Below are 22,530 nucleotides of genomic sequence, written 5' to 3'. Positions count from 1 at the left end.
TGCTGTATAATAAAACAAAAATATAGAAAAGAAACAGGACAAAAGAAAATATAGATTAGAATAGAAAGTCAGGGACTTCCCTGGTGGTCCAGTGGTTAAGACTCTGTGCTTCCAATGCAGGGGACGTGGGTTCGATCCCTGATCGGGGAACTAAGATCCCACGTTCCACGCGGTGCGGCCAAAAAAAAAAAGTCAGCTGGAATTAAAATGCAGATGTGCAAACCATAGAGTTAATCCTGGAAGATGAAGACTGATGAATAGTCATTGATTTTGTCAGTGTAGAGGTGGTTGGTGACTTTGACATGCAATTTCAGAGCGGGGGAGCAAAAGCAGGGTTGGAGTGGGTTGTTGAGTGAAAGAAGGTAAGGAAGTATAAATGGTATATATAGACTAATCTTTTAAGAACTTTGACTAAGATGAAGAGCAGAACCCATTTTAAAAAATGGGCAAAAGGTCTGAATAGATATTTCTCCAGAGAAGATCTACAAATAGCCATGAAAAGATGTTCAGCATCATTAGCCATCAAGGAATCAAAACCACAGTGAGATACCACTTCACACCCACAAGGATGGCTGTAATCAAAAACACAGATAATAATGTGTGGTGTAATTGGACCCTTATACACTGCTGATGGGAATATAAAATGGTGCAGCTGCTTTGAAAAACAGTTTGGCAGTTCCTTAAAAGGTTAAACACACTCCTAGGTATATACCCAAGAGAAATTAAAACACGTCCACACAAAAACCTGTACGTGATTGTTCATAGCAGCATTATACATAATAGCCCAAAGGTGGAAACAACCCAAATATCCATCAACTGATGAAAGGATAAATAAGATATTATATATACCCATACAATGGAATTTTGGAATTTTATTCAGTGATAAAGTAATAGAGGGACTTCCCTGGTGGCACAGTGGTTAAGAATCCGCCTGCCAATGCAGGGGACACAGGTTCGAGAAGATCCCACATGCTGCAGAGCAACTAAGCCCGTGCGCCACAACTACTGAGCCTGCACTCTAGAGCCCGTGAGCCACAACTGCTGAGCCCACGTGCCACAACTACTGAAGCCTGTGTGCCTAGAGCCCGTGCTCTGCAACAGGAGAAGCCACTGAGAAGCCTGTGCACAGCAACGAAGAGTAGCCCCTGCTTGCCGCAACTAGAGAAAGCTCGCGCAGCAACGAAGACACAACACAGCCAAAAAAAAAAAAAAAAAGTAATAGAGTACTGATACATTCTACAAAATGGATGAACCTTGAAAACATTATGTTAGTGAAAGAAGCCACTCACAAAAGAACGCATACATTTGACCCTTGAACAATGCAGGGCTTGGGAAAATCTATGTGTAAGCTATAGTCGATCGTCCATATATACGTGACTCCTCTATATCCATGGTTCTGCATCCTAGGATTCAACCAACAGCAGGTCGTGCTGTACTGTAGTATTTACTATTGAAGAAAATCCACGTATAAGTGGACCTGTGCAGTGCAAACCTGTGTTGGTCAAGGGTCAACTGTATTTGATGCTTCCATTTATATGAAATATCCGGAATAGGCAAATCCAGAGAGACAGAAAGCAGATTAGTAGTTGCCTAGGGATGGAGTAGGAGATGGTTGGGGGTGGAAAAGAGGAGTGACTGGTAATGTGTATTGGGTTTCTTTCTGGGGTAATGAAAATGTTCTAAAATTGACTGTGGTGATAGTTGCACAACTCTGTGATCCAAATACCATTGAAATTATACTTTAAATGGGTTAATTACATGGTATATAAATTATATCTCATAACATTGTTATTTTAAAAGGATGGGGAGCAGAGAAATGAGATAAAGCCTGCAAGAGGATGGTGGTAGTGTTGAGAGAATTTTCTTAAAGATGGGAGATATGGGAGCCAAAATGTAAAAAGAATCATGATGAGTAATTTGATACTTACTTTCCAAATATATATGTTCATATTCATATCCCTCCTACTCTCTGATTCTTTTGTCATTGTGCCTCATGTAGTATTCAGCCTCTGATCCTTTTGTTATTGTTGTTGTTGCTTCCTTTTGGAATGGCCTTTCTGTTCATTTGTTCACTCTACCCACATTCGTTAAATAGCTCCAGAATGCTAGGACCTGGGGCTAAGGCATGATGGTGGCCATTCAAGAGCTCACAGTCAAAACTGTCTTTCAAAACCCTAACTACGCTTTAGAAGTTCAGCTGAAATGTTACCTCTTCTATACAGCTTCTCCTAATCCCTCTACCTCCTAACCCCAAAGGGGACTTTTTTTCTTATCCTCCATAATATTTTGTACTTCATATGTGGTATTTATATAATTTTGCATTGTATTGGAATCATTTAGGTGATTGTCTTATCTTCATTGCCGTAGTGTAAACTCTGTAAAGGTAAAGACAGTGTTGTTCAGTTTATTATCCTGTGAAACACCTGATACAGCATCTTAAGCCTATCTAGTAGATACTTAAAATATATATCCTAATAAATGTAATTAATGTTAGGCATTAAATTAAGATTAAGAAAAGGAAAGCAGCATTGTGTTCTATACAGATTGTGAAATTTCGAAGGGGGTGGGAGGGAGGGATAAATTGGAAGATTGGGATTGACATATATACACCACTGTATATAAAATAGATTACTAATAAGGACCGACTGTATAGCACAGGGAACTCTACTCGATACTGTGTAATGGCCTGTATGGGAAAAGAATCTAAAAAAGAGTGGATATATGTATATGTATAACTGATTCACTTTGCTGTACACCTGAAACTAACACAACATTGTAAATCAACTAGACTCCAATAAAAATTTTAAAATAAAATAAAGTTGTGAAATTTGGAGTTAGATCTGAATTTAAATATGGCTTTTGTCACTTATTAGATGTGTGACCCAGTTCCAAGTTTCTTAGGCTCTCTGACCTTGAGTTCTTCATCTTAAAGTACTGATATACTTTATTGGGTTATTTTTGAGGATTGGTAATATTTGTTAATATTTATAATCATATATCAGTATGTAAATAGACTTATTTCTTTTATCAAAAAAACCCCCTTTTTCTTGATGCCATTTCTTCCTCCACCTGCTGCCCCATTTCTCTTCTTCCCTTTATATAAACTATCTGAAAGTGTTGTTTATTCAAGAGTTATATACTAGCTGTCTCCAGTTTATTTCCTTCCATCACTTTTTCTTTTATTATCTTTAATATATTATTTGATAATACAAAAGGTTACATGTAACTCTAAAGCATAATAATAAGAGGAACACCTGTAAGCCCATCTTCCAACTCAAGAACTAGAATCATTGCCTGTAAATTGCATATACTTAGGAGTTTCTCCCTATCCCATCCCCTCCCTCCCTCCCTTCTAGAGGTAACCACTCTTTTAAATTTTATATTTATTATTCTATTGCTTTTTTAAAACATAGTTTAAAGTCATGTTTAATTTGCTTGTTTACATTGTTCTAAGTAGTTTATGTATAATTATATATATCATTTAATCCTTATGACAATTTCATTATTATTTTCCCTGTTTCACAGATGAGAAAAAATGAACTACAGAGAGTTTAATAATCACGTTGCTAGTGAATGGCCCAGCTGGGATTTGAACCCAGATAGTTTGGCTCCTAGTCTATGCTCTCAGCCACTACTATATTGTCTTATTGCAATACAGTCTTCTGTTTGTTTCCATTCAGTGTTACATCTTCATGATTAATTCATGTTGTATATAGCTGTTTTATTCATTTTTTCATGTTGTATAATATTTCATTTTGTGAATAAACCATAATTTATCCATTCTCCTGCCAGTGAGCTTTTGGATTAATCCAGGCTTGTTTGTTTTTGCTATTCCTAACATTGATGCTCAGAATATTATCATTTATGTGGTACATTTGTGTAAGAATTTCTTTTGGGTTTATACCTAGGTGTGGGCCTGTGCAGTATAGGTATGTGAATGTTCACCTTTAAGAGATAATGCTAGGGAATTCCCTGGCGGACCAGTGGTTAGGACTCTGCACTTCCACTTTAGGGGGCACGGGTTGGATCCCTGGTTGGGAACTGAGATCCTGCATGCTGCACAGCATGGCCAAAAAGATTAATTAATTAAAAAAGAGATAATGCTAAATTGCTTTCTAAGTATACCACATTTGTTTCCATCAACAGTGTAAAATTTACTGTAGACTCACATCCTCTCTACTTGTTGATAGTGTCACACCTCTCATTTTCTCCTAAGCCTAATCCAGTTAGGCTTTTACTCCCACCACTCCACCAAAACTGCTCTTATGAAGGTCTGCAATGACTTTCATCTTCTTCAGCGGTCAGTTCGTAGCCCTCATCTTACTGTTAATCTATTGTCAACACTTGACACGTTTGATCACACAATTCCTTGGAATACTTTCTTCACTTGGTTTGCAGACCACCATACCCTCCTGTTCCTCTAGTATCTGTGGCTTTCCTCTTCAGGCTCCTTTGCTGGTTCCTCCCAATTTTCCTGATCTCTAAACCTTGGAGATCCCCAGGACTCAGTCCTTGTTTCTTTTCTATCTACACTTCTTCCTTCATAATTTTATCTAGTCTCGTAGCTTTAAATATCACCCCTATCTAATGGAAGATAGAAACCCTGCTTGATCCCATGTCTCCTGCCAGTTACTGTCCCATTTTTCTGATCCCTTTTATAATCCACCTTCTTGAAAAAGTAGTTCCTACCTATAGAATCTCTACTTCATTACATCCTACTCTCTTTTCCTTAGTATTTGTTTTTTTTTTAAATAAATTTATTTATTTTATTTATTTATTTTTGGCTGCTTTGGGTCTTCGTTGCTGCGCGTGGGCTTTCTCTAGTTGCGGTGAGCGGGGGCTACTCTTCTTTGCGGTGCGCGGCCTTCTCATTGCGATGGCTTCTCTTGTTGCAGAACACGGGCTCTAGGCACGCGGGCTTCAGTAGTTGCGGCATGCAGGCTCAGTAGTTGTGGCTCCCGGGCTCTAGAGCGCAGGCTCCGTAGTTGTGGTGCATGGGCTTAGTTGCTCTGCCTCATGTGGGATCTTCCCGGACCGGGGATTGAACCCGTGTCCCCTGCATTGGCAGGCAGATGCTTAACCACTGCGCCACCAGGGAAGCCCGTTAGTATTTATTTTTTATTTTTAATTGTAAAATATACATAACATAAAATTTACCATCTTATCCATTTTTAAGTATACAGTATAATAGTGTTAAGAACGTTTACATTGTGCAACCAATCTCTAGTAGAACTCTTTTCATCTTGTGAAACTGAAAATCTACAGCATTAAACAACTTCCCATTCTCCCCTCCCCACAGCTTTTGGCAACCACTATTCTATGTTCTGTTTTTATGAATTCTCTAAGTACCTTATATAAGTGTAATCATACAGTATTTGTCTTTTTGTGATTGGCTTATATCACTTAGCATAATGTCCTCAAGGTTCATCCATGTTGTAACGTATGTCAGAATTTCCTTGCTTTTTTCTTCTTTAATTATTATTTTATTTTTTTATTTTTGGCTACATTGGATCTTCGTTGCTGTGCATGGGCTTTCTCTAGTTGCGGCGAGCGGAGGCTACTCTTTCTTGCGGTGCAGGGGCTTCTCATTGCGGTGGCTTCTCTTGTTGTGGAGCACGGGCTCTAGGCTCGTGGGCTTCAGTAGTTGTGGCACATGGGCTCAGTAGTTGTGGCTTGCGGGCTCTAGAGCGCAGGCTCAGTTGTTGTGGCGCACAGGCTCTGCAGCATGTGGGATCTTCCTGGACCAGGGCTCGAACCCGTGTTCCCTACATTGGCAGGCGTATTCTTAACCACTGCGCCACCAGGGAAGCCCCAGAATTTCCTTGGCTTTTTAAGGCTGAATAATATTATGCTGAATGTATTTACTTTTTTTTTTTTTTTTGGCCACACCGCATGTCTTATGGGATCTTAGTTCCCCAACCAGAGATTGAACCCGGGTCCACAGCAGTGAAAGCCCGAGTCTTAACCACTGGACTGCCAGGGAATTCCCACATTGAATGTATATACCACATTTTGTTTATCCATTCATCTGTGAGAGATACTTGAGTTGCTTCCATCTTTTGGCTGTTGTGAATAATGTTGCTGTGAACATGGGTGTATAAATATCTCTTCAGACTCTGCTTTCAATTCTTTTGGGTATATTCCCAGAAGTGGAATTGCTGGATCATATGGTAATGCTATTTTTAATTTTTTGAGGAATTACCACATTGTTTTCCTTAACGGCTGTACCATTTTACATTCCCACCAACAGTGCACAAGTTCTGATTTCTCCAAATCCTTGCCAACACTTATTTTCTGTTTTTTTTTTGATGGTAGCCATCCTAATGGGTGTGAGAGGGTATTTCATTATGGTTTTGATTTGCATTTGTCTAATGATTAGTGATGTTGAGCATCTTTTCATGTGCTTATTGGCCATTTGTATATTTTCTTTGGAAAAAATTTAAGTCCTTTGCCCATTTTTTAAAATGGGATTGTTTTTTGTTACTGAGTTGTAGAGTTCTTTATATATTTTGGCTATTAACTCCTTATCAGGTATACAATTTGCAAGTATTTCTTTTTTTTTCAAGGAATGAATTTTTTTTTAAATCTCTTTTAAAATTATTTATTTATTTATTTATTTATTTATTTTTGGCTGCTTTGGGTCTTCGTTGCTGCACATGGGCTTTCTCTAGTTGTGGCGAGCGGGGGCTACTCTTGGTTGTGGTGTGCGGGCTTCTCATTGAGGTGGCTTGTCTTATTGCAGAGCACAGGCTCTAGGCACGCAGGCTTCAGTAGTTGTGTCACGTGAGCTCAGTAGTTGTGGCTCGCAGGCTCTAGAGTGCAGGCTCAGTTGTTGTGGTGCACGGGCTTAGTTGCTCTGCAGCATGTGGGATCTTCCTGGACCAGGGCTTGAACCCTGCATTGGCAGGCGGATTCTTAACTACTGTGCCACCAGGGAAGTCCCTAGGAATGAATTTTTATAAACAAGTTTTACAATGAAAAGGAAACAGCATCTGTTTTTTAAAATTAACTGTTTAATTAATTTTTATATTTGGCTGCGTTGGATCTTCGTTGTTGCACGCCGGCTTTCTCTAGTTGCGGTGAGCGGGGGCTACTCTTCGTTGTGGTGCGCAGGCTTCTGATTGCAGTGGCTTCTCTTGTTGTGGAGCATGGGCTCTAGGCATGTGGGCTTCAGTAGTTGTGGCACACGGGCTTAGTAGTTATGGCTCGCGGGCTGTAGAGCACAGGTTCAGTAGTTGTGGCAGACGGGCTTCGTTGCTCTGCGGCATGTGGGATCTTCCCGGACCAGGGCTCAAACCCGTGTCCCCTGCATTGGCAGGTGGATTCTTAATCACTATCACACGAGGGAAGTCCCGGAAACAGTATCTTGATACATAAAAGTTTTTTTAAACAAGGTTTTAAAATTTTTAAATCAGAAGGTGTTTAAGACTAAATTCTCAAATGTTCAAATAAAAACAAAAAGCAACCTATACAATTTCAACAATAAAATGTGTCCTTGTGCACTTGTCTTGGGCACTTTGAAAATGTTAAAATTTTAGAAGTTTGAGTGATAGAGACAGCACTTAAAGGTTTTGTGAACCATTTTTTTCCCAAAAAAGTATACTTTCAATAAAATATTTTACCATTTTATCTGACCATGCATTTACATTTTTTTTCTTCCTGGATAAGGGAATTTACATTAACACTGTATTTTTACTGTAAAAAAAAAAATTTAGAGATATTTAACTTCCTAAGTGGCGTCAGTCATACATCAAACATGATTTAATGAGCAAATTCTAAAATTTTATAATGAAATAGCACATGTAGATGTATACTTGTATGCTCAGTTATGGTAACGTTCCAGATTATGTCACAGAACTTACACTTAAGTTCTCTAAGAAGTTAAATAATATGATTTATCCCGAAACTTTACCCAAAAGCTTTCTGAAATGTTAGTAAAATGAATCACTGAAGTTACATTTTCTCATTTATTAACAAAATACTGAGTCATTTAAGACTATCAACTTGAATGTTTTCTATTATATACACCAAAAATCTGATTCACTAACAAGAAACTTCTTGCAGTACAAAAAGATAACAGATAATTAAAATATTTGCTCCATAATACAGCTAATCCATATAATACATCCCTTCCTCAACTGTCTAAAGTGATTAGGAATTGTGGCACCTTCGATTGCATAAAACCCTTTCCTCCTCTTAAAACCCTGAGGTGAAAGGTTATTAATGTAATAAAACTAGAACCACAATTCTTCTCATTTCTGTATTGGACTGCTGTTAGGTTTTAAAAATTTTGTAAAGAAATGTGGCGACTTGTAAAGCTGTTCTATACAGTTTTTTAAGAAAACAGTCCCAGACAAACGTAACAAAAAGGGCCTAGAGTGACCCTATGAAAACATCCTTTTATCACTTGTTAGTGTCGAGATGAGCACCATTTGCCTTCTCTACCACTCTTCTGTTATCATAGTCATGGCTCCAGCCATCGTGATTCCTGTCTTAATAGAAGAAATCATCTCTGTTTTCTCTGTAATGATGGTCAGACCCATGATCAGTGGTGTAACAGTGTTTACGGCTATAATGTCTGTCCGCCATGTAGGAATGAGAATTCTGTCTGACTTTTCTCTGTGATAATGGTGTATCTTGGCACCACTGGGAGCTTGACGACTGGTTAAAAGTATGATTATGTGGGGGACTTCCCTGGTGGCACAGTGGTTAAGAATCAACCTGCCAGTACAGGGGACATGGGTTCGATCCCTGGTCCGGGAAGATCCCACATGCCACAGAGCAACTAAGCTCGTCTGCCACAACTACTGAGCCCTCGTGCCACAACTACTAAAGCCCGTGTGCCTAGAGCCTGTGCTCTGCAACAAGAGAAGCCACTGCAATGAGAAGCACGTGCACCACAAGGAAGAGTAGCCCCCACTCGCCACAACTAGAGAAAGCCCGCGCGTAGCAGTGAAGACCCAACGCAGACAAAAATAAATAAAAAATTTTTTTAAAAAGTGTGATTATATGACTGAACTGATGGGGAAAATCCTGATTGATCCAGATATGGAGAACCAAATTTCCCTCCATGTGACATCTGTCTAAAAACACTGTTCATCACTGCTTGTCTCTGAAAATTATCTGAAGAAGAGAAAGATCTTTGAATTATCTGTGCTGATGGAGTCATTTTAGCTCCTTTTTTACCTATTAGGAGATGTGGAAGTAGGGCTTGAATTTCCAACACAATGCTGGGGATATGACAAACTGACTTCCTGTGAGGCATGGTTACTTCTTGATCTAATCTGAATTTTGATGGGCCTTCCAAAAAGCTTGATTCGTAAAGTAGATTCATGGCATAAGGAACAGATACTTTACGTTTGAAATTCACAAACGCAAACTGCTTTGGTTTACCATCCTTATCTTTTGGAATTTTCACTTTTATTACTGGCCCAGCCTGGTGAAAAAGCTCAAAAAGGAGCTCCTCTGTGACTTTTGTTTCAAGGTTACCCACAAAGAGAGTGTGATTTGCTTTGGCTTGCAAATATTTTCTTACATTCTGTAGGCTGCCTTTTTACTCTGTTGATTGTGTCCTTTGAAGCATGGAAGTTTTAAATATGGATATAGTCCAATTTATCCATTTTTTTCTTTTGTTACCTGTGCTTTTGGTGTCATATCCAAGAAATTGCCAAATCCAATCTCATGAAGCTTTTCCCCTATGTTTTCTTCCAAGATGTTTAGGTCTTTGATCCATTTTGAGTTAATTTTTGTATAAGGGTAATTTTTTACCCTTACAGTGTAAGGTAAGGGTCCAATTTCATTCTTTTGCAGGTAGATATCCAGTTTTTCCAATACCATTTGTTGGAAAGACTGTTCTTTTCTCATTGAGTGGTCTTGGCACCCTTGTCAAATCATTTGACCATATGTGCAAGGGTTTATTTCTGGCTCTCTACTGTGTCCCATTGGTTAGTATGTCTGTCTTTATACCAGTACCACACTGTTTTGATTACTATAGCTTTGTAATAATTTTTGAAATGAGAAAGTTTGAGACTTCCAGCTTTGTTCTTCTTGTTCAAGATTTGGCTATTCAGGGTACATTGAGATTCCAAATGAGTTTTAGGATGGAACTTTTTATTTCTGTAAAAAAACCCACAACATTGTTTTTCATTTACTTGTGCCTCCTTCCATTTCTTTCAACAGTGTTTTATGGTTTTCAATGTACAGATCTATCACCTCCTTGTTTACTTTATTCCTAAGTATGTTATTATTTTTGATGCTATTTTAAATGGATTTTCTTTATTTCTCTTTCAGATAGCTTGTGTATAGAAATAAAACTGATTTCATTGTTGGTGTATAGAAATGGAACTGACTTTTGTATGTTCGATTTTGTATCCTGAAACTTTTTTTAAAAATTAATTAATTAATTAATTTTTGGCTGCATTGGGTGTTCGTTGCTGCACGTGGGCTTTCTCTAGTGTGGCGAGCAGGGACTATTCTTTGTTGAGGTGCACAGGCTTCTCATTGCAGTGGCTTCTCTTGTTGCAGAGCACAGGCTCTAGGTGCACGGGCTTCAGTTGTTGTGGCTCATGGGCTCTAGAGCACAGGCTCAGTAGTTGTGGCACACGGGCTTAGTTGCTCTGCGGCATGTGCGATCTTCCTGGACCAGGGCTTGAACCTGTGTCCCCTGCATTGGCAGGCAGATTCTTAACCACTGTGCCACCAGGGAAGTCCCTGTATCCTGAAACTTTATGGAACTTGTTTATTAGGCCTCACACTTTTTTGATGGAGTCTTTACAATTTTCTGTATACAAAATCATGTCATCAGCAAACAGACAATTTTACTTCTTCCTTTCCAATTTGGATGCCTTTATTTCTTTTTCTTGCCTAATTGCTCTGGCTAGGACTTCTAGTATTATGTTGAATAGGAGTGGTCAGAATGTTCACCCTTTTCTTGTTCTTGATCTTAAAGGAAAAGCTTTCAGACTTTCACTGTTGAATATGATATAAGCTGTGGGCGTGTCATATATGGCCTTTATTATGTTGAGGTATGTTCCTTCTGTACCCAATTTATTGAGTATTTTTATCATGAAACAATGTTAAATTTTGTCAATTGCTTTTTCTGCATCTATTAGGATTATCATGATTTTTGTTGTTTTGTTAATGTGCTATATCACATTTATTGATTTGTGTATACTGAACCATCCTTGCATCTCAGGGATAAGTCTCACTTGATCATGGTGTATGATCCTTTTAATGTGCTGTTGAATTTGTTTTGCTAGTATTTTTTTGAGAATTTTTGCACTTATATTCATCATGGATGTTGGTCTGTTGGTCTGTTGTTTTATTTTAATGTCATCATCTGGCTTTGGTACCAGGGTAATGCTGGTCTCGTTAAATGAGTTTGGAAGTGTTCCCTCTTCTTCATTTTTTTGGAAGAGTTTGAGAAGAATTGATGTTAATTCTTCTTTAAATGTTTGGTAGAATTCACTTGTGAAGCTATCTAGTCCTGGAGATTATCAATCTCCTTACTTATTAGTCTGTTCAGATTTTCTGTATTTTTATTATTAAGACTTGGTAGATTGTATGTTTCTAGGAATTTATTCATTTCTTCTAGGTTGTCCAATTTGATGGCATATGATTGTCCATAGCAGTGTCTTATGATCCTTTGTGTTTCTGTGGTATCAGTTGTAATGTCTCCTCTTTCATTTTTAGTGTTATTTCTTTGAGTCCTGTCTCTTTTTTTCTTGGTAAATCTAGCTAAAGGTTTGTCAATTTAATCTTTTAAAATAAACTAACAGTTTTCCATTGTTTTTCTATTCCTGATTTCATTTATTTCTGCTCTGATCTTTGTTATCTCCTTCTTTCTGCTAACTTTGGGCTTAATTTGTCCTTTTTCCAGTTCCTTTGGGTTGTTTATGTGAGATCTTTTTTTTTTTCTTCTTCTTCTTAATGTAGGCAGTTATCACTCTAAACTTCCCTCTGTGCTCTATTTTTGCTGCATCCCATAAGTTTTGGTACGTTGTGTGTCCATTTTTGTTTGTTTCAAGATATTTTTTGATTTTATCTTTGACCCATTGGTTGTTCAGGAATGTGTTGTTTAATTTCCACATATTCGTGAATTTTCCAGTTTTCCTTCTGTTATTGATTTCTGGTTTATACCATTTTGGTCAGAAAAGATACTTGGTATGATTACAGTATTTTTAAATTTACTGAGACTTGTTTTGTGACCTGATGTGCTCTATCCTGGAGAATGTTCCAGGTGCACTTGAGAAGAAGGTGTGTTATGTTGTTTTTAGATGGAAGGTTCTGTATATGTCTGTTAGGTCCATTTGATCTAAAGTATAGTTCGAGTCCATTGTTTCTGTATTGATTTTCTGTCTGGGTGATCCATTCATTATTATTATTATTTTTTTTTAATATTTTTTCTTTTTGTCTTTCTTTGTTTTTATCTTTTCTTATTTTTACAAACCCTTGTGTCGAGGGCTGACTTTCGATCCATTCATTATTGAAAGTGGGGTATTGAAATCCTCTGCTATTACTGGATTGTCTGTTTCTCCCATCAGATCTGTTAATATTTGCTCAATATTTTAGGTGCTCTGATGTTGTGTATATACACATTTACAACTGTTACATTCCCTTGATGCATTGACCCTTTCTTATCATTATGTAATGACTTTCTTTGTCTCTTGTTACAGTTTTTGACTTAAAGTTCTTTTTTCTGATATAACTATAGTTATCCTTGCTTTCTTTTGGTTTCCATTTGTGTGGAATATCTTTATCCAACCCGTCACTTTGTTCTTATGTGTGTCCTTGTAGTAAATGAGTCTTCTGCAAACAGCATAAACGTTAGACCTTGTTTTTTATCCATTCAGCCACTCTGTGCCTTTTGATTGGAGAATTTAATCCATTTACATTTAAAGTAAATATAACTAGGTAAGGAATTATTATTGCCCTCTTGTTAATTGTTTTCTGGCTGTCTTGTAGTTCCTCTCTTCCTTTCTTCCTCTCTTACTGTCTTGCTTTATGAATTGATGATTTCTGATAGTGGTATACTTTGATTCCCTTCTCTTTATCTTATGTATATCTGTTATAGGTTTTTGTTTTGTGGTTACCCTCAGGCTTACTTGAAACATCTTATAGATGTAACAGTCTATTTTAAGCTGATAACAGCTTAACTTTGATTGCATATGAAATCTACCCTTTTACCCCACCCCCATTTTATGTTTTTCATGTCACAATTTACATTTTATATTGTGTATCCATTAACAAATTATTGTAGCTATAGCTGTTTTAATACTTTTGTCCTTTAACCTTTATACTAGAGTTAAGTGGTTAATAATACCACCACATTACAGTACCAGACTATTCTGAATCTGACTGTATACCTTTACCAGTGTGTTGTATATTTTCATATGTTTTCGTGTTACTAGTTAACATCCTTTCTTTTCAGATTGAAGAACTCTTCAGCATTTCTTGTTAAGGCAGGTCAAGTGGTGGTGAACTCTCTCAGCTTTTGTTAGGGAAAGTCTTTATTACCTTCACTTCTGAAGGACAGCTTTGCTGGGTAAAGTATTCTTGTTTTGCTTTTTTTTTTCTTTCAGCATTTTGAATATATCATCCCATTCTCTGCTGACCTGCAGGATTTCTGCTGAGAAATCTGCTCATAGCCTTATGGAGGCTCTGTTGTATGAGAGACATTTTTTTTTTTTCTAACTGACTTTTAAAAAATTTTATTTATTTATTTATTTATTTATGGCTGTGTTGGGTCTTCGTTTCTGTGCAAGGGCTTTCTCTAGTTGCGGCAAGTGAGGGCCACTCTTCATCGCGGTGCGCGGGCCTCTCACTATCGCGGCCTCTCTTGTTGCGGAGCACAGGCTCCAGACGTGCAGGCTCAGCAATTGTGGCTCATGGGCCTAGTCGCTCCGCGGCATGTGGGACCTTCCCAGACCAGGGCTCGAACCCGTGTCCCCTGCATTGGCAGGCAGATTCTCAACCACTGTGCCACCAGGGAAGCCCCTCCAACTGACTTTTAAATTCTCTCTTTGTCTTTGATTTTAGATGGTTTTACTATAATGCATCTTGGAGAAGGTCATTTTGGATTGAAACTTTGGAGTGAGCTATTAGCTTAATGAACTTGGATGTCCACATCTCTCCCCACATTTGGGAAGTTTTCAGCCGTTATTTCTTTGAATAAGCTTTCTACCCCTTTCTCTCTCTCTTCTTCTGCAACTCCAGTAGTACGTAGATTGTTTCTGTTGTTATGCCCCATAAGTCCCATAGGCTTTCTTCATTGCCTTTCATTCTGGTTTTTGTTTGTTTGTTTGTTTTCCTTCTGGCTGGATAAATTCAAATGATCTCTCTTCAGGCTCCCTGATTCTTTCTTCTGCTTGCTCTAGTCCATAGTACTTTTAAGTTGCCCAATCCAACTAGTGTTTTGTTTGTTTGTTTTTTAGTTTTTATCTTACATAACCTCTTAGTGGCATTGCTGGAGTTGACTATTTCCCGTTTCTTTTTTTTGCCCCCATTTCTTGAAACTGTCTTTTGTTGCCTCAGGTAACACAACCTTCTTGGGTCTTGCCCTTTTGCCCTCCTCTTTTGACCTCCTTGTCAGTTACTCTACTCAATTTCTGAGTGTTTATATTTCTTCAGGCTTTCTTGCCTTCTTTCTAAATATACTTTATTCCTAGATTTCACTTATTACTATGCTAACAGATTTACAGATAATTGCTAGACCAGACTTCTCCTCTGTGTATCCAACTGCTTAATTGATATTTTTTTCCTAGAAATCTCACAGGTTATTAAAATTAATATATTCAAAATGTAATGATTGCTTTGCAGTCCTCAAATTGGCTCTCCCCTCCATCTCTACAGCATTAGTGAATGATACCATCATCCATCCAGTTACTCAAGCTAGACACTATACTTTCCTGCATCTAATTTATAAGCAAGTCCTTTGATTCTACCTATAAACTACACCTCAGATCTTTCCATTTCTCTCCATCTTTACAGCCATCTCTCCAATTATAGACTATATTGTCTCTTGTTTGGACTATTACAGTGGCCTCCTAATTGAGCTTGCCATTTCACCCCCTGCCTCGCTCTTATTTATTCTTCCCATAGTAGCCAGAGTCATATTTTCAAAACAGATCAGATCTTATAACTTCTCTCTTGCATAAAATTATTCACTGACTGTCTATTGTGTTGAATGAAAGCCAAGTACTTTAACACAGCCTGGAAGGTTCTGCCTACCCCTCCATCCTTCATTACACTCCAGCTTCACTGGCCTTCTGTTTCTTTCAGATTCAGTTGAAAATCTCACTTTGTGTCTTTTGCCCATTTCTCTTTCTGGAATGATCTTTTATTTCATTCTCTGAATGGCTAGTTTCTGCTCATCCTTGAAGTCTCACTTACATGTCACCTTTCTGACTATACTAACTAAAGTAGGTCACAGCCTTCTGTTCTTTTTCTTTCCTAGCCCATTTATCACACTGGGTAATTATACAATTACTTTGTGATTATTTGATTAATGGCTATATCTCTACTAAACACTGAATTCTGTTAGGACCAAGACCATCTCTAGTCTTTGTCTTAGACCATCTTTAGCTTGGCATTTTGTCCTTGCTATCAGACATAGTGCCTGGTACTCTAAATCGGGCATTAAGTATTTATTGATTGAATGGATGCAAGCTCCTTTTATATTTCAGGCACTATAAGAGCTTTATATGTATTTATTTTAATCCCCACACTAATCCTATTACATAGATGCTGTTACTGTCTGCATTTTGCAGGTAAGGTTAAGCAACTTACGCAAAGTCACAGGCTAGTACATGGCAACACTAGAATTAAACTATAGTCTTTGATTTTTGAGCCCTTGTGTTTTGACCCCTTTCTGCTAGTTAATGGGCTCTATAGTCAAGAAATATACTTTTGAAAAAACATTTAGTAAACATTGATTCATTGCCTACTCAATTGCTAAATGAATAGTGAATAAACTGAGTGCTTATATCAAAACTGAATCTGATTTTTCCTCATTTGTGAAATAAGGGTCTTACATTATAAATGAAAATGATTTTCTTTGTTGTCCCAAATTGAATTATTACTAAATCATTATTTTACAATTATAGAATTTGTAAACTGGTAGGGCCAGGCACACTAACATTTTACCCTGGCCTCCATTTCAACTACCAAAGGAAATACTTGCCTAGCCCTTAAAGACTGCTGGGGTTTGTGGGTTTCAGTTTGAAGCACCCTTCTTTCTCCACTCCAGTTGAGAAATAAGAAGAAAGTTTGACAAATGGAAATAAAAACAACAATTTTATTACTGATAACACTAATATTCAAGAAGGTAGCTTGTATCTGTGGGCCAGTGGATTTTCTAATACTGCCAGAATTAGACAGATTTCTCCACCTAGGTGCAAGCAGTGATCAAAACCAAACCAAACAGAATCTACAGACTTCCCCTGTGGGGCAACCCCTGTGAAACCTCACCAGTGTGTAAGGTAGCAAAGCTGAGTGTGTGCTCCCTTCAGGCAGCTGAACCCCCAGAGCGAAAGAGGACAGAGCTGTGCTGCTGCTTCTAGAGCTGCCTGCACAGCAGGAGCGATATGCTGATGTCTGTCCCTCTACACTGAAGGGAGCAGTGGAGTGGGCAGTGTTTTCCCCAGGGAAAATGATGATCCGATTCCTCAGTTTAGTTCCATTTTCGCATATCAGACCAGTGCTTAAATCTAGTAGATTTTTTGATGACTGAGGTAAAATGATAAGCTGAGTTTCTTTACCTGTTTTTTTTTTTTCTTCTTTTTGACCACACTGAGTGTCCTGTGGGATCTTAGTTCCCTGACCAGGGATGGAACTCACGCCCCCTGCAGTGGAAGCACAGAATCTTAACCACTGGACCACCAGGGAAGTCCCTCTTTACCTGTTTTCTGGTGTCATTTTAGACTGTTGATTTGAACACATTTTAGAAATTGATCTCTTAAAAAATAATTGGAGCTAATTGTTGACCTTGCTTATAGTCGTGAAAGCCATTGCTGTCCCTGTGTTTAGAGAAACAGCAATGGAAAGAATGTGGACTTGGGAACCAGATGATCCTCAGTCAAAAATAAGATTCTACTACTTATTAATTATGTAAACTTGGGAAAGAAAGAACTCCTCTGAACCTTAGTTTCCATATCAATAAAAATGAAAATGGAGGGAATTCCCTGGCGGTCAGTCCAGTGGTTAGGACTCAGTGGCACTTTCACTGCCATTGGCCTGAGTTTGATCCCTGGTCGGGGAACCAAGATCCCGCAAGCCACGCAGCATGGACAAAAAAAAAAGAGAAAAGAAAATAAAATGGAAATTATACCTATCTTATTATCTTTTTTTTTTTTTTTAAACCTCCACCTTCCTACTTTCTAAATTTCTCTTCTACTGTCTCTTTTATTTATTTATTTATTTATTTTAATTTTTTAATTTTTGGCTGCATTGGGTCTTCGTTGCTGCGTGCGGGCTTTCTCTAGTTGCGGCGAGTGGGGGCTACTCTTCGTTGTGGTGCGCGGGCTTCTCATTGCGGTGGCTGCTCTTGTTGTGGAGCACGGGCTCTAGGCGCGTGGGCTCAGTCGTTGTGACTCACCGGCTTTAGAGTGCAGGCTCAGTAGTTGTGGCACACGGGCTCAGTTGCTCCGCGGCATGTGGGATCTTCCCGGACCAGGGCTTGAACCCATGTCCCCTGCATTGGCAGGTGGATTCTTAACCACTGTGCCACCAGGGAAGCCCTCATTATCTTCTTTGTAAATATTATATTAGATAACAAAATCCTATGGGGCCTGGACTATGGTAAGTAGCCAACATTTGTTATTTTCCCTTCCCTTTGCCTGAGAAAAAGATAATAAAATAAAAGGTCAATTGACTATTGAGATTAACATCAGTAGTCACTAGAGAAGCTACATTGTTACTAGGAAGTTTTGTTTTGATTTTATGTTTTTATGTCATTGTTCTGTTTTTGCATTCCATCTTGTGCCTTTTGAAGGCCAGCCTTTTCTCCCATTTTGCATTTCTTCATAGCATCTCCACATGCTACATATTAGATACAATAAATAATTGTTCAGTTATAGATTCTTTTTTCTATTCTCCAAATAGTACCTACTTAATAAATTTTTTTTCAAAAACAAACAACTTTTTATTGACATATAGTTGACTTGTAATGTTGTGTTAGTTTCAGGTATACAGCACAGTGATTCAGTTATACATATATATGTATTCTTTTTCAGATTCTTTTCCATTATAGGTTATTACATGATACTGAATATAGTTCCCTGTGCTATACAGTAGGTCCTTGTTGTATTATTTTATATATAGTAGTGTGATTTATTTTATATATAGTAGCATGTATCTGTTAATCACAGACTCCTAATTTATCCCTCCCCCACCCCCTTTCCCCTTTGATAACCATAGGTTTGTTTTCTATGTCTCTGAGTCCATTTCTGATTTGTAAATAAGTTCATTTGTATCATTTTTTAGATTCCACATATCAGTGATATCATATGATATTTGTCTTTCTCTGTCTGGCTTACTTCACTTAGTATGATAGTCTCCAGGTCCATCCAGATGGTTGCAAATGGCATTGTTTCATTCTGTTTTATGGCTGAATAATATTCCATTGTACGTATATATACTGAATCTTCTTTATCCATTCATGTGTTGATGGACATTTAGGTTGCTTCCATGTCTTGGCTATTGTAAATACTGCTGCTGTGAACATTGGGGTGCATATATCTTTTTTTTTTTTGGCCACGCTGCGTGGCATGCAGGATCTTAGTTCCCCAACCAGTGATCAAACCTGTGCCCCCTGCATTGGGAGCATGGAGTCTGAACCACTGGACTGCCAGGGAAGTCCCCTATATCTTTTTTTTAAAATAAAATTTGCCATCTAAACCATTGTTTAAAAATTTTATTTATTTATTTTTGGCTGTGTTGGGTTTTCGTTGCTGCGTGTGGGCTTTCTCTAGTTGCAGTGAGTGGGGGCTACTCTTCATTGCAGTGCATGGGCTTCTCATTGTGGTGGCTTCTTTTGTTGAGGAGCACAGGCTCTAGGAGTGCGGGCTTCAGTAGTTGTGGCACGTGAGCTCAGTAGTTGTGGCTTGCGGGCTCTAGAGTGCAGGCTTAGTAGTTGTGGTGCATGGGCTTAGTTGCTCTGCGGCATGTGGGATCTTCCTGGACCAGGGCTCGAACCCGTGTCCCCTGCATTGGCAGGCAGATTCTTAACCAGTGTGCCACCAGGGAAGCCCCCCCACCCCATATCGTTTTGAATTAGTTTTCTCTGGATATATGCCCAGGAGTGGGATTGCTGGATCATATGGTAACTCTAATTAAATGGTTTTTGAATGGGTTAATTTTTATGCTGGTACAAACATAAGAATTTCCCTGACAAATAAATTGCAAGAAATAGGAGACTTCCCTCGTGGTCCAGTGGTTAAGACTCCACGCTCCCAATGCAGGGGGCCTGGGTTCAACCCCTGGTTGGGGAACTGAGATCCCACATACCACAACTAAGCCCGCGCACCGCAACTACTGAGCCCATGAGCTCTAGAGCCCGCACGCCATAGCTAGAGAGCCTGCGTGCCGCAAGGAAGACCCAGCACAGCCTAAATAAATAAATAAATAAATTTTAAAAATTCTTAAAAAAAACTGCAAGAAATAGGAATGCATAGGGAACCTGTCGATTAAAAGATGTGTCAGACATAGCAACCAGTGACAGTATATGGACCTTACTTGGATCCTATTTCAAACAAATAAACTGGCGAATTCCCTGGAGGTCCAGTGGTTAGCACTCCATGCTTTCACTGCCAAGGGCCTGGGTTCAATCCCTGGTCAGGGAACTAAGATCCCACAAGCCGCATGGTGTGGCCAAAAAAAAAAAAAAATCAAATAAACTGTAAAACAAAACAAAACAATTCTGACATACATAAGACAATTGGAAATTTTAACTCTATTTTATAAAATTAAGGAATTATTAATTTTTAGATGATATAGAGTTGTTCGGGTTTATATTTTTTTAAAAGATTTTTCAGAGCTACATGCTGAAATATTTTGTAATGAAATTATATATTTGGTATTTGCTTTGAAATAATATGGGAGGTAAGGAAATAGGTGGAGTTACAAACGAAGCAAGTTTGTCCACGAATAATTGTTGAAGCTAAGTGATAAATGTGTAGGGATTCATTATACTCTTCTTTTGCCTTTGTATGTTTTCCATAATTAAAAGTAAAAAAAGTTTTTAAACTTTGCTTCCCATCCTCTGAACCAGGACTCTCTTTTTTTTTTTTTAATAGGTTAAGATATGAGCAACGTTAATACCACAGCCAGGCTAATTATTACTTAAGGATATCATTGAATGCAACTGTCAGGAGTAAGCCTAAGCAAAGATAGAGAAGAAGGAAAAAAATGGAGGAAGAATGGAAAAGAGTAAGAGAGAGGATGGAGACTAGAGAAAGGGAAGGAAGTGAGGGGTAGTAGAGGGTTGCCTCTAAGCTATAAGTCTCTTATTCTCATTCTAAATTTTCTTCCAATTTCACCTCCAAAGGATACCAGAGGTAAGTAGGAACCTGAGATTCTGCTCTGTAAGTTCTGTCAAAACTGTTTTGTAATAAGGAGAAAGAAAAATCGCTGTTTTGTTTTAATATATCAGCCTAAAAGAACAGGAATTTCCTCCTTTTCTATATTCTTTATGGATTAAATATACTGTAGCTATTATGTAAATAGTATATCTTTATGTGGCTATGGGTACTGGACCTTGCAAAAATTCTTACATAACCTTCCACATTACTATCCAGGAATTAGATAGAACTTACAAAACTTTCTCTTCCTCTTTTGGAGACCTTATCACTTTGTTTATAGTTTGGTATTCAGTTCTTACTTTGGCAATCAATCCTCACCTCCACCCCTTACCTCCGACTTCTGCCCCATTCCCAATTGTAGTTTAAGACCATGAGTTTGATAAACTAGGTTAACACTTTCCCAAGGACTAGTTCTGTTCAAATCACTGTCTTTTTTGAGATTCAGAGTATGTTAGGAACTATGAGAGCATGGGTCCAGGAGTCAGGCTGTATGGACTCAAGTGTTTTAACATTCTATCCTAGTTTTAAAAAATTAGTATGTCAGACCTTGAAACTTTTTCTTTTGTTTTTAAATAGATAATAGATGTATGGACTTGGTATAAAATATAAAAGGTTCAAAACGTCTGTTTTCACCCCATATTTCATATACCTAGTTCGTCTTTTTAGCGGCCAACATTATTAACCGTTTCTTGTGAATCTTTCTAGACGTATTTCTATGTATATTATATCAGACTTTGAAAAATTATATCCGCAGTTCTTTGTGACTTGTAAAAAGCAGACTAGAGGGACTTCCCTGGCGGTCCAGTGGTTAAAACTCCACGCTTCCAATGGAGGGGATGCGGGTTCAATCCCTGGTTGGGAAACTAAGATCCCACATGCCCTGTGGTGTCGTGTGGCCAAAAAAAAGGCAGACTAGAATAAGGATTACACTTTATATACCTAACGTAATGCTAGGTGGTTGCATATATACATTTTATTTTGATCTGAAAATAGACTAGGCATGTATACCTTCCATATTCTTTGGTTAGGTTACTTTCTTCAGGTGTGTAGTATTGCCAGTGTTTATTGTTTGGTGAATCAAAAATATTTCTATAATGATCACAGGAGCAGAATCTTTTCATTACTTTGAGATTTTAGGCCTTGATAAAACCAGATCCCTAATCTACCAATCTGGGAATTCTTTTTATAGGTAGTATAAGGGTGAGGAAGAGGAGTGCTGGTGTTTCCTGACTTCCTATGGGTTTGTGATCTCTGTATTTCTGACCACAATAAAATTGTGTCAGATAATGAAAATAAGGTAAATGACAAGGTAGGGTAAAATAAACTATAGGCAGGCATTATCTTTTCCTATATATTTTCTCTGAGGCAACTTTATTGTGGAAGAGAGGCACATACTTCTCTGCAAGCTCTGAAGCTCCAATGATGCCGTTATTCTTTTTCACTTTGCAACTCCTTCTCAGGCCATACGATGATCCACCAGTTAGGCTGAATAGTGGAGGGGTTGTGTAATGCAGAGTAGCACTCCATGGGCGCTCAGTTGTATCCTACCCATGTTCTCCCCAAGCAGTTGGTTGTCATGTTCAGACTTAAGCTACTTAACCTTCAAAGATCCTTTTTATGTCCTGAGAATTAAACTTTTTGCTCTATGGTTCCTGGTACATATGAGATATTGCCACACTGACGTGTACCCACAAACTGGTGGCATAGTTGGTTATTCCTTGGGATAGAGGCATGGGCTTGTGCTGCCTAAAAACACTGTGCCTAAAAGGGCTATGCCCTCCAATAGAATTGCCCATATATTTCAATTGAGGGCTCTTGCTCTAGTAAGTCTATGTAAGCACCAGTCTTATGTAGATTTTCCTCTAATTTATTTGGTTCACAATTCAAATGCCTTTGTTCCTTAAATGTTCTACTTTGACTAGACCTTACCTATTGCCAGGGAACTTAGAACTGT

The 22,530-nt window shown here is 38.2% G+C and overlaps 1 protein-coding gene and 1 pseudogene across 6 annotated transcripts in view; one reads left to right on the top strand and one right to left on the bottom strand.

Annotated features, from left to right (window-relative positions):
• RBMS2 (RNA binding motif single stranded interacting protein 2) overlaps positions 1–22,530 on the top strand; it is an 89,363-nt gene that overhangs the window by 33,081 nt on the left and 33,752 nt on the right. The window lies entirely within an intron of this gene.
• On the bottom strand, positions 1,686–20,925 carry LOC309641289 (RNA-binding protein 7 pseudogene; annotated as a pseudogene). Its single transcript has 2 exons — positions 20,908–20,925; positions 1,686–9,538 (listed from the first exon to the last, which is right to left on the bottom strand). The product of its transcript is annotated as an RNA-binding protein 7 pseudogene (transcript).

The sequence above is a fragment of the Balaenoptera physalus genome (assembly GCF_965194825.1).
Source record: "Balaenoptera physalus genome assembly, chromosome: 13".
NCBI lineage: Eukaryota > Metazoa > Chordata > Mammalia > Artiodactyla > Balaenopteridae > Balaenoptera > Balaenoptera physalus.
Note: the sequence above shows the minus strand (reverse complement) of the source record. Positions and strands in the feature narration are given on the sequence as shown.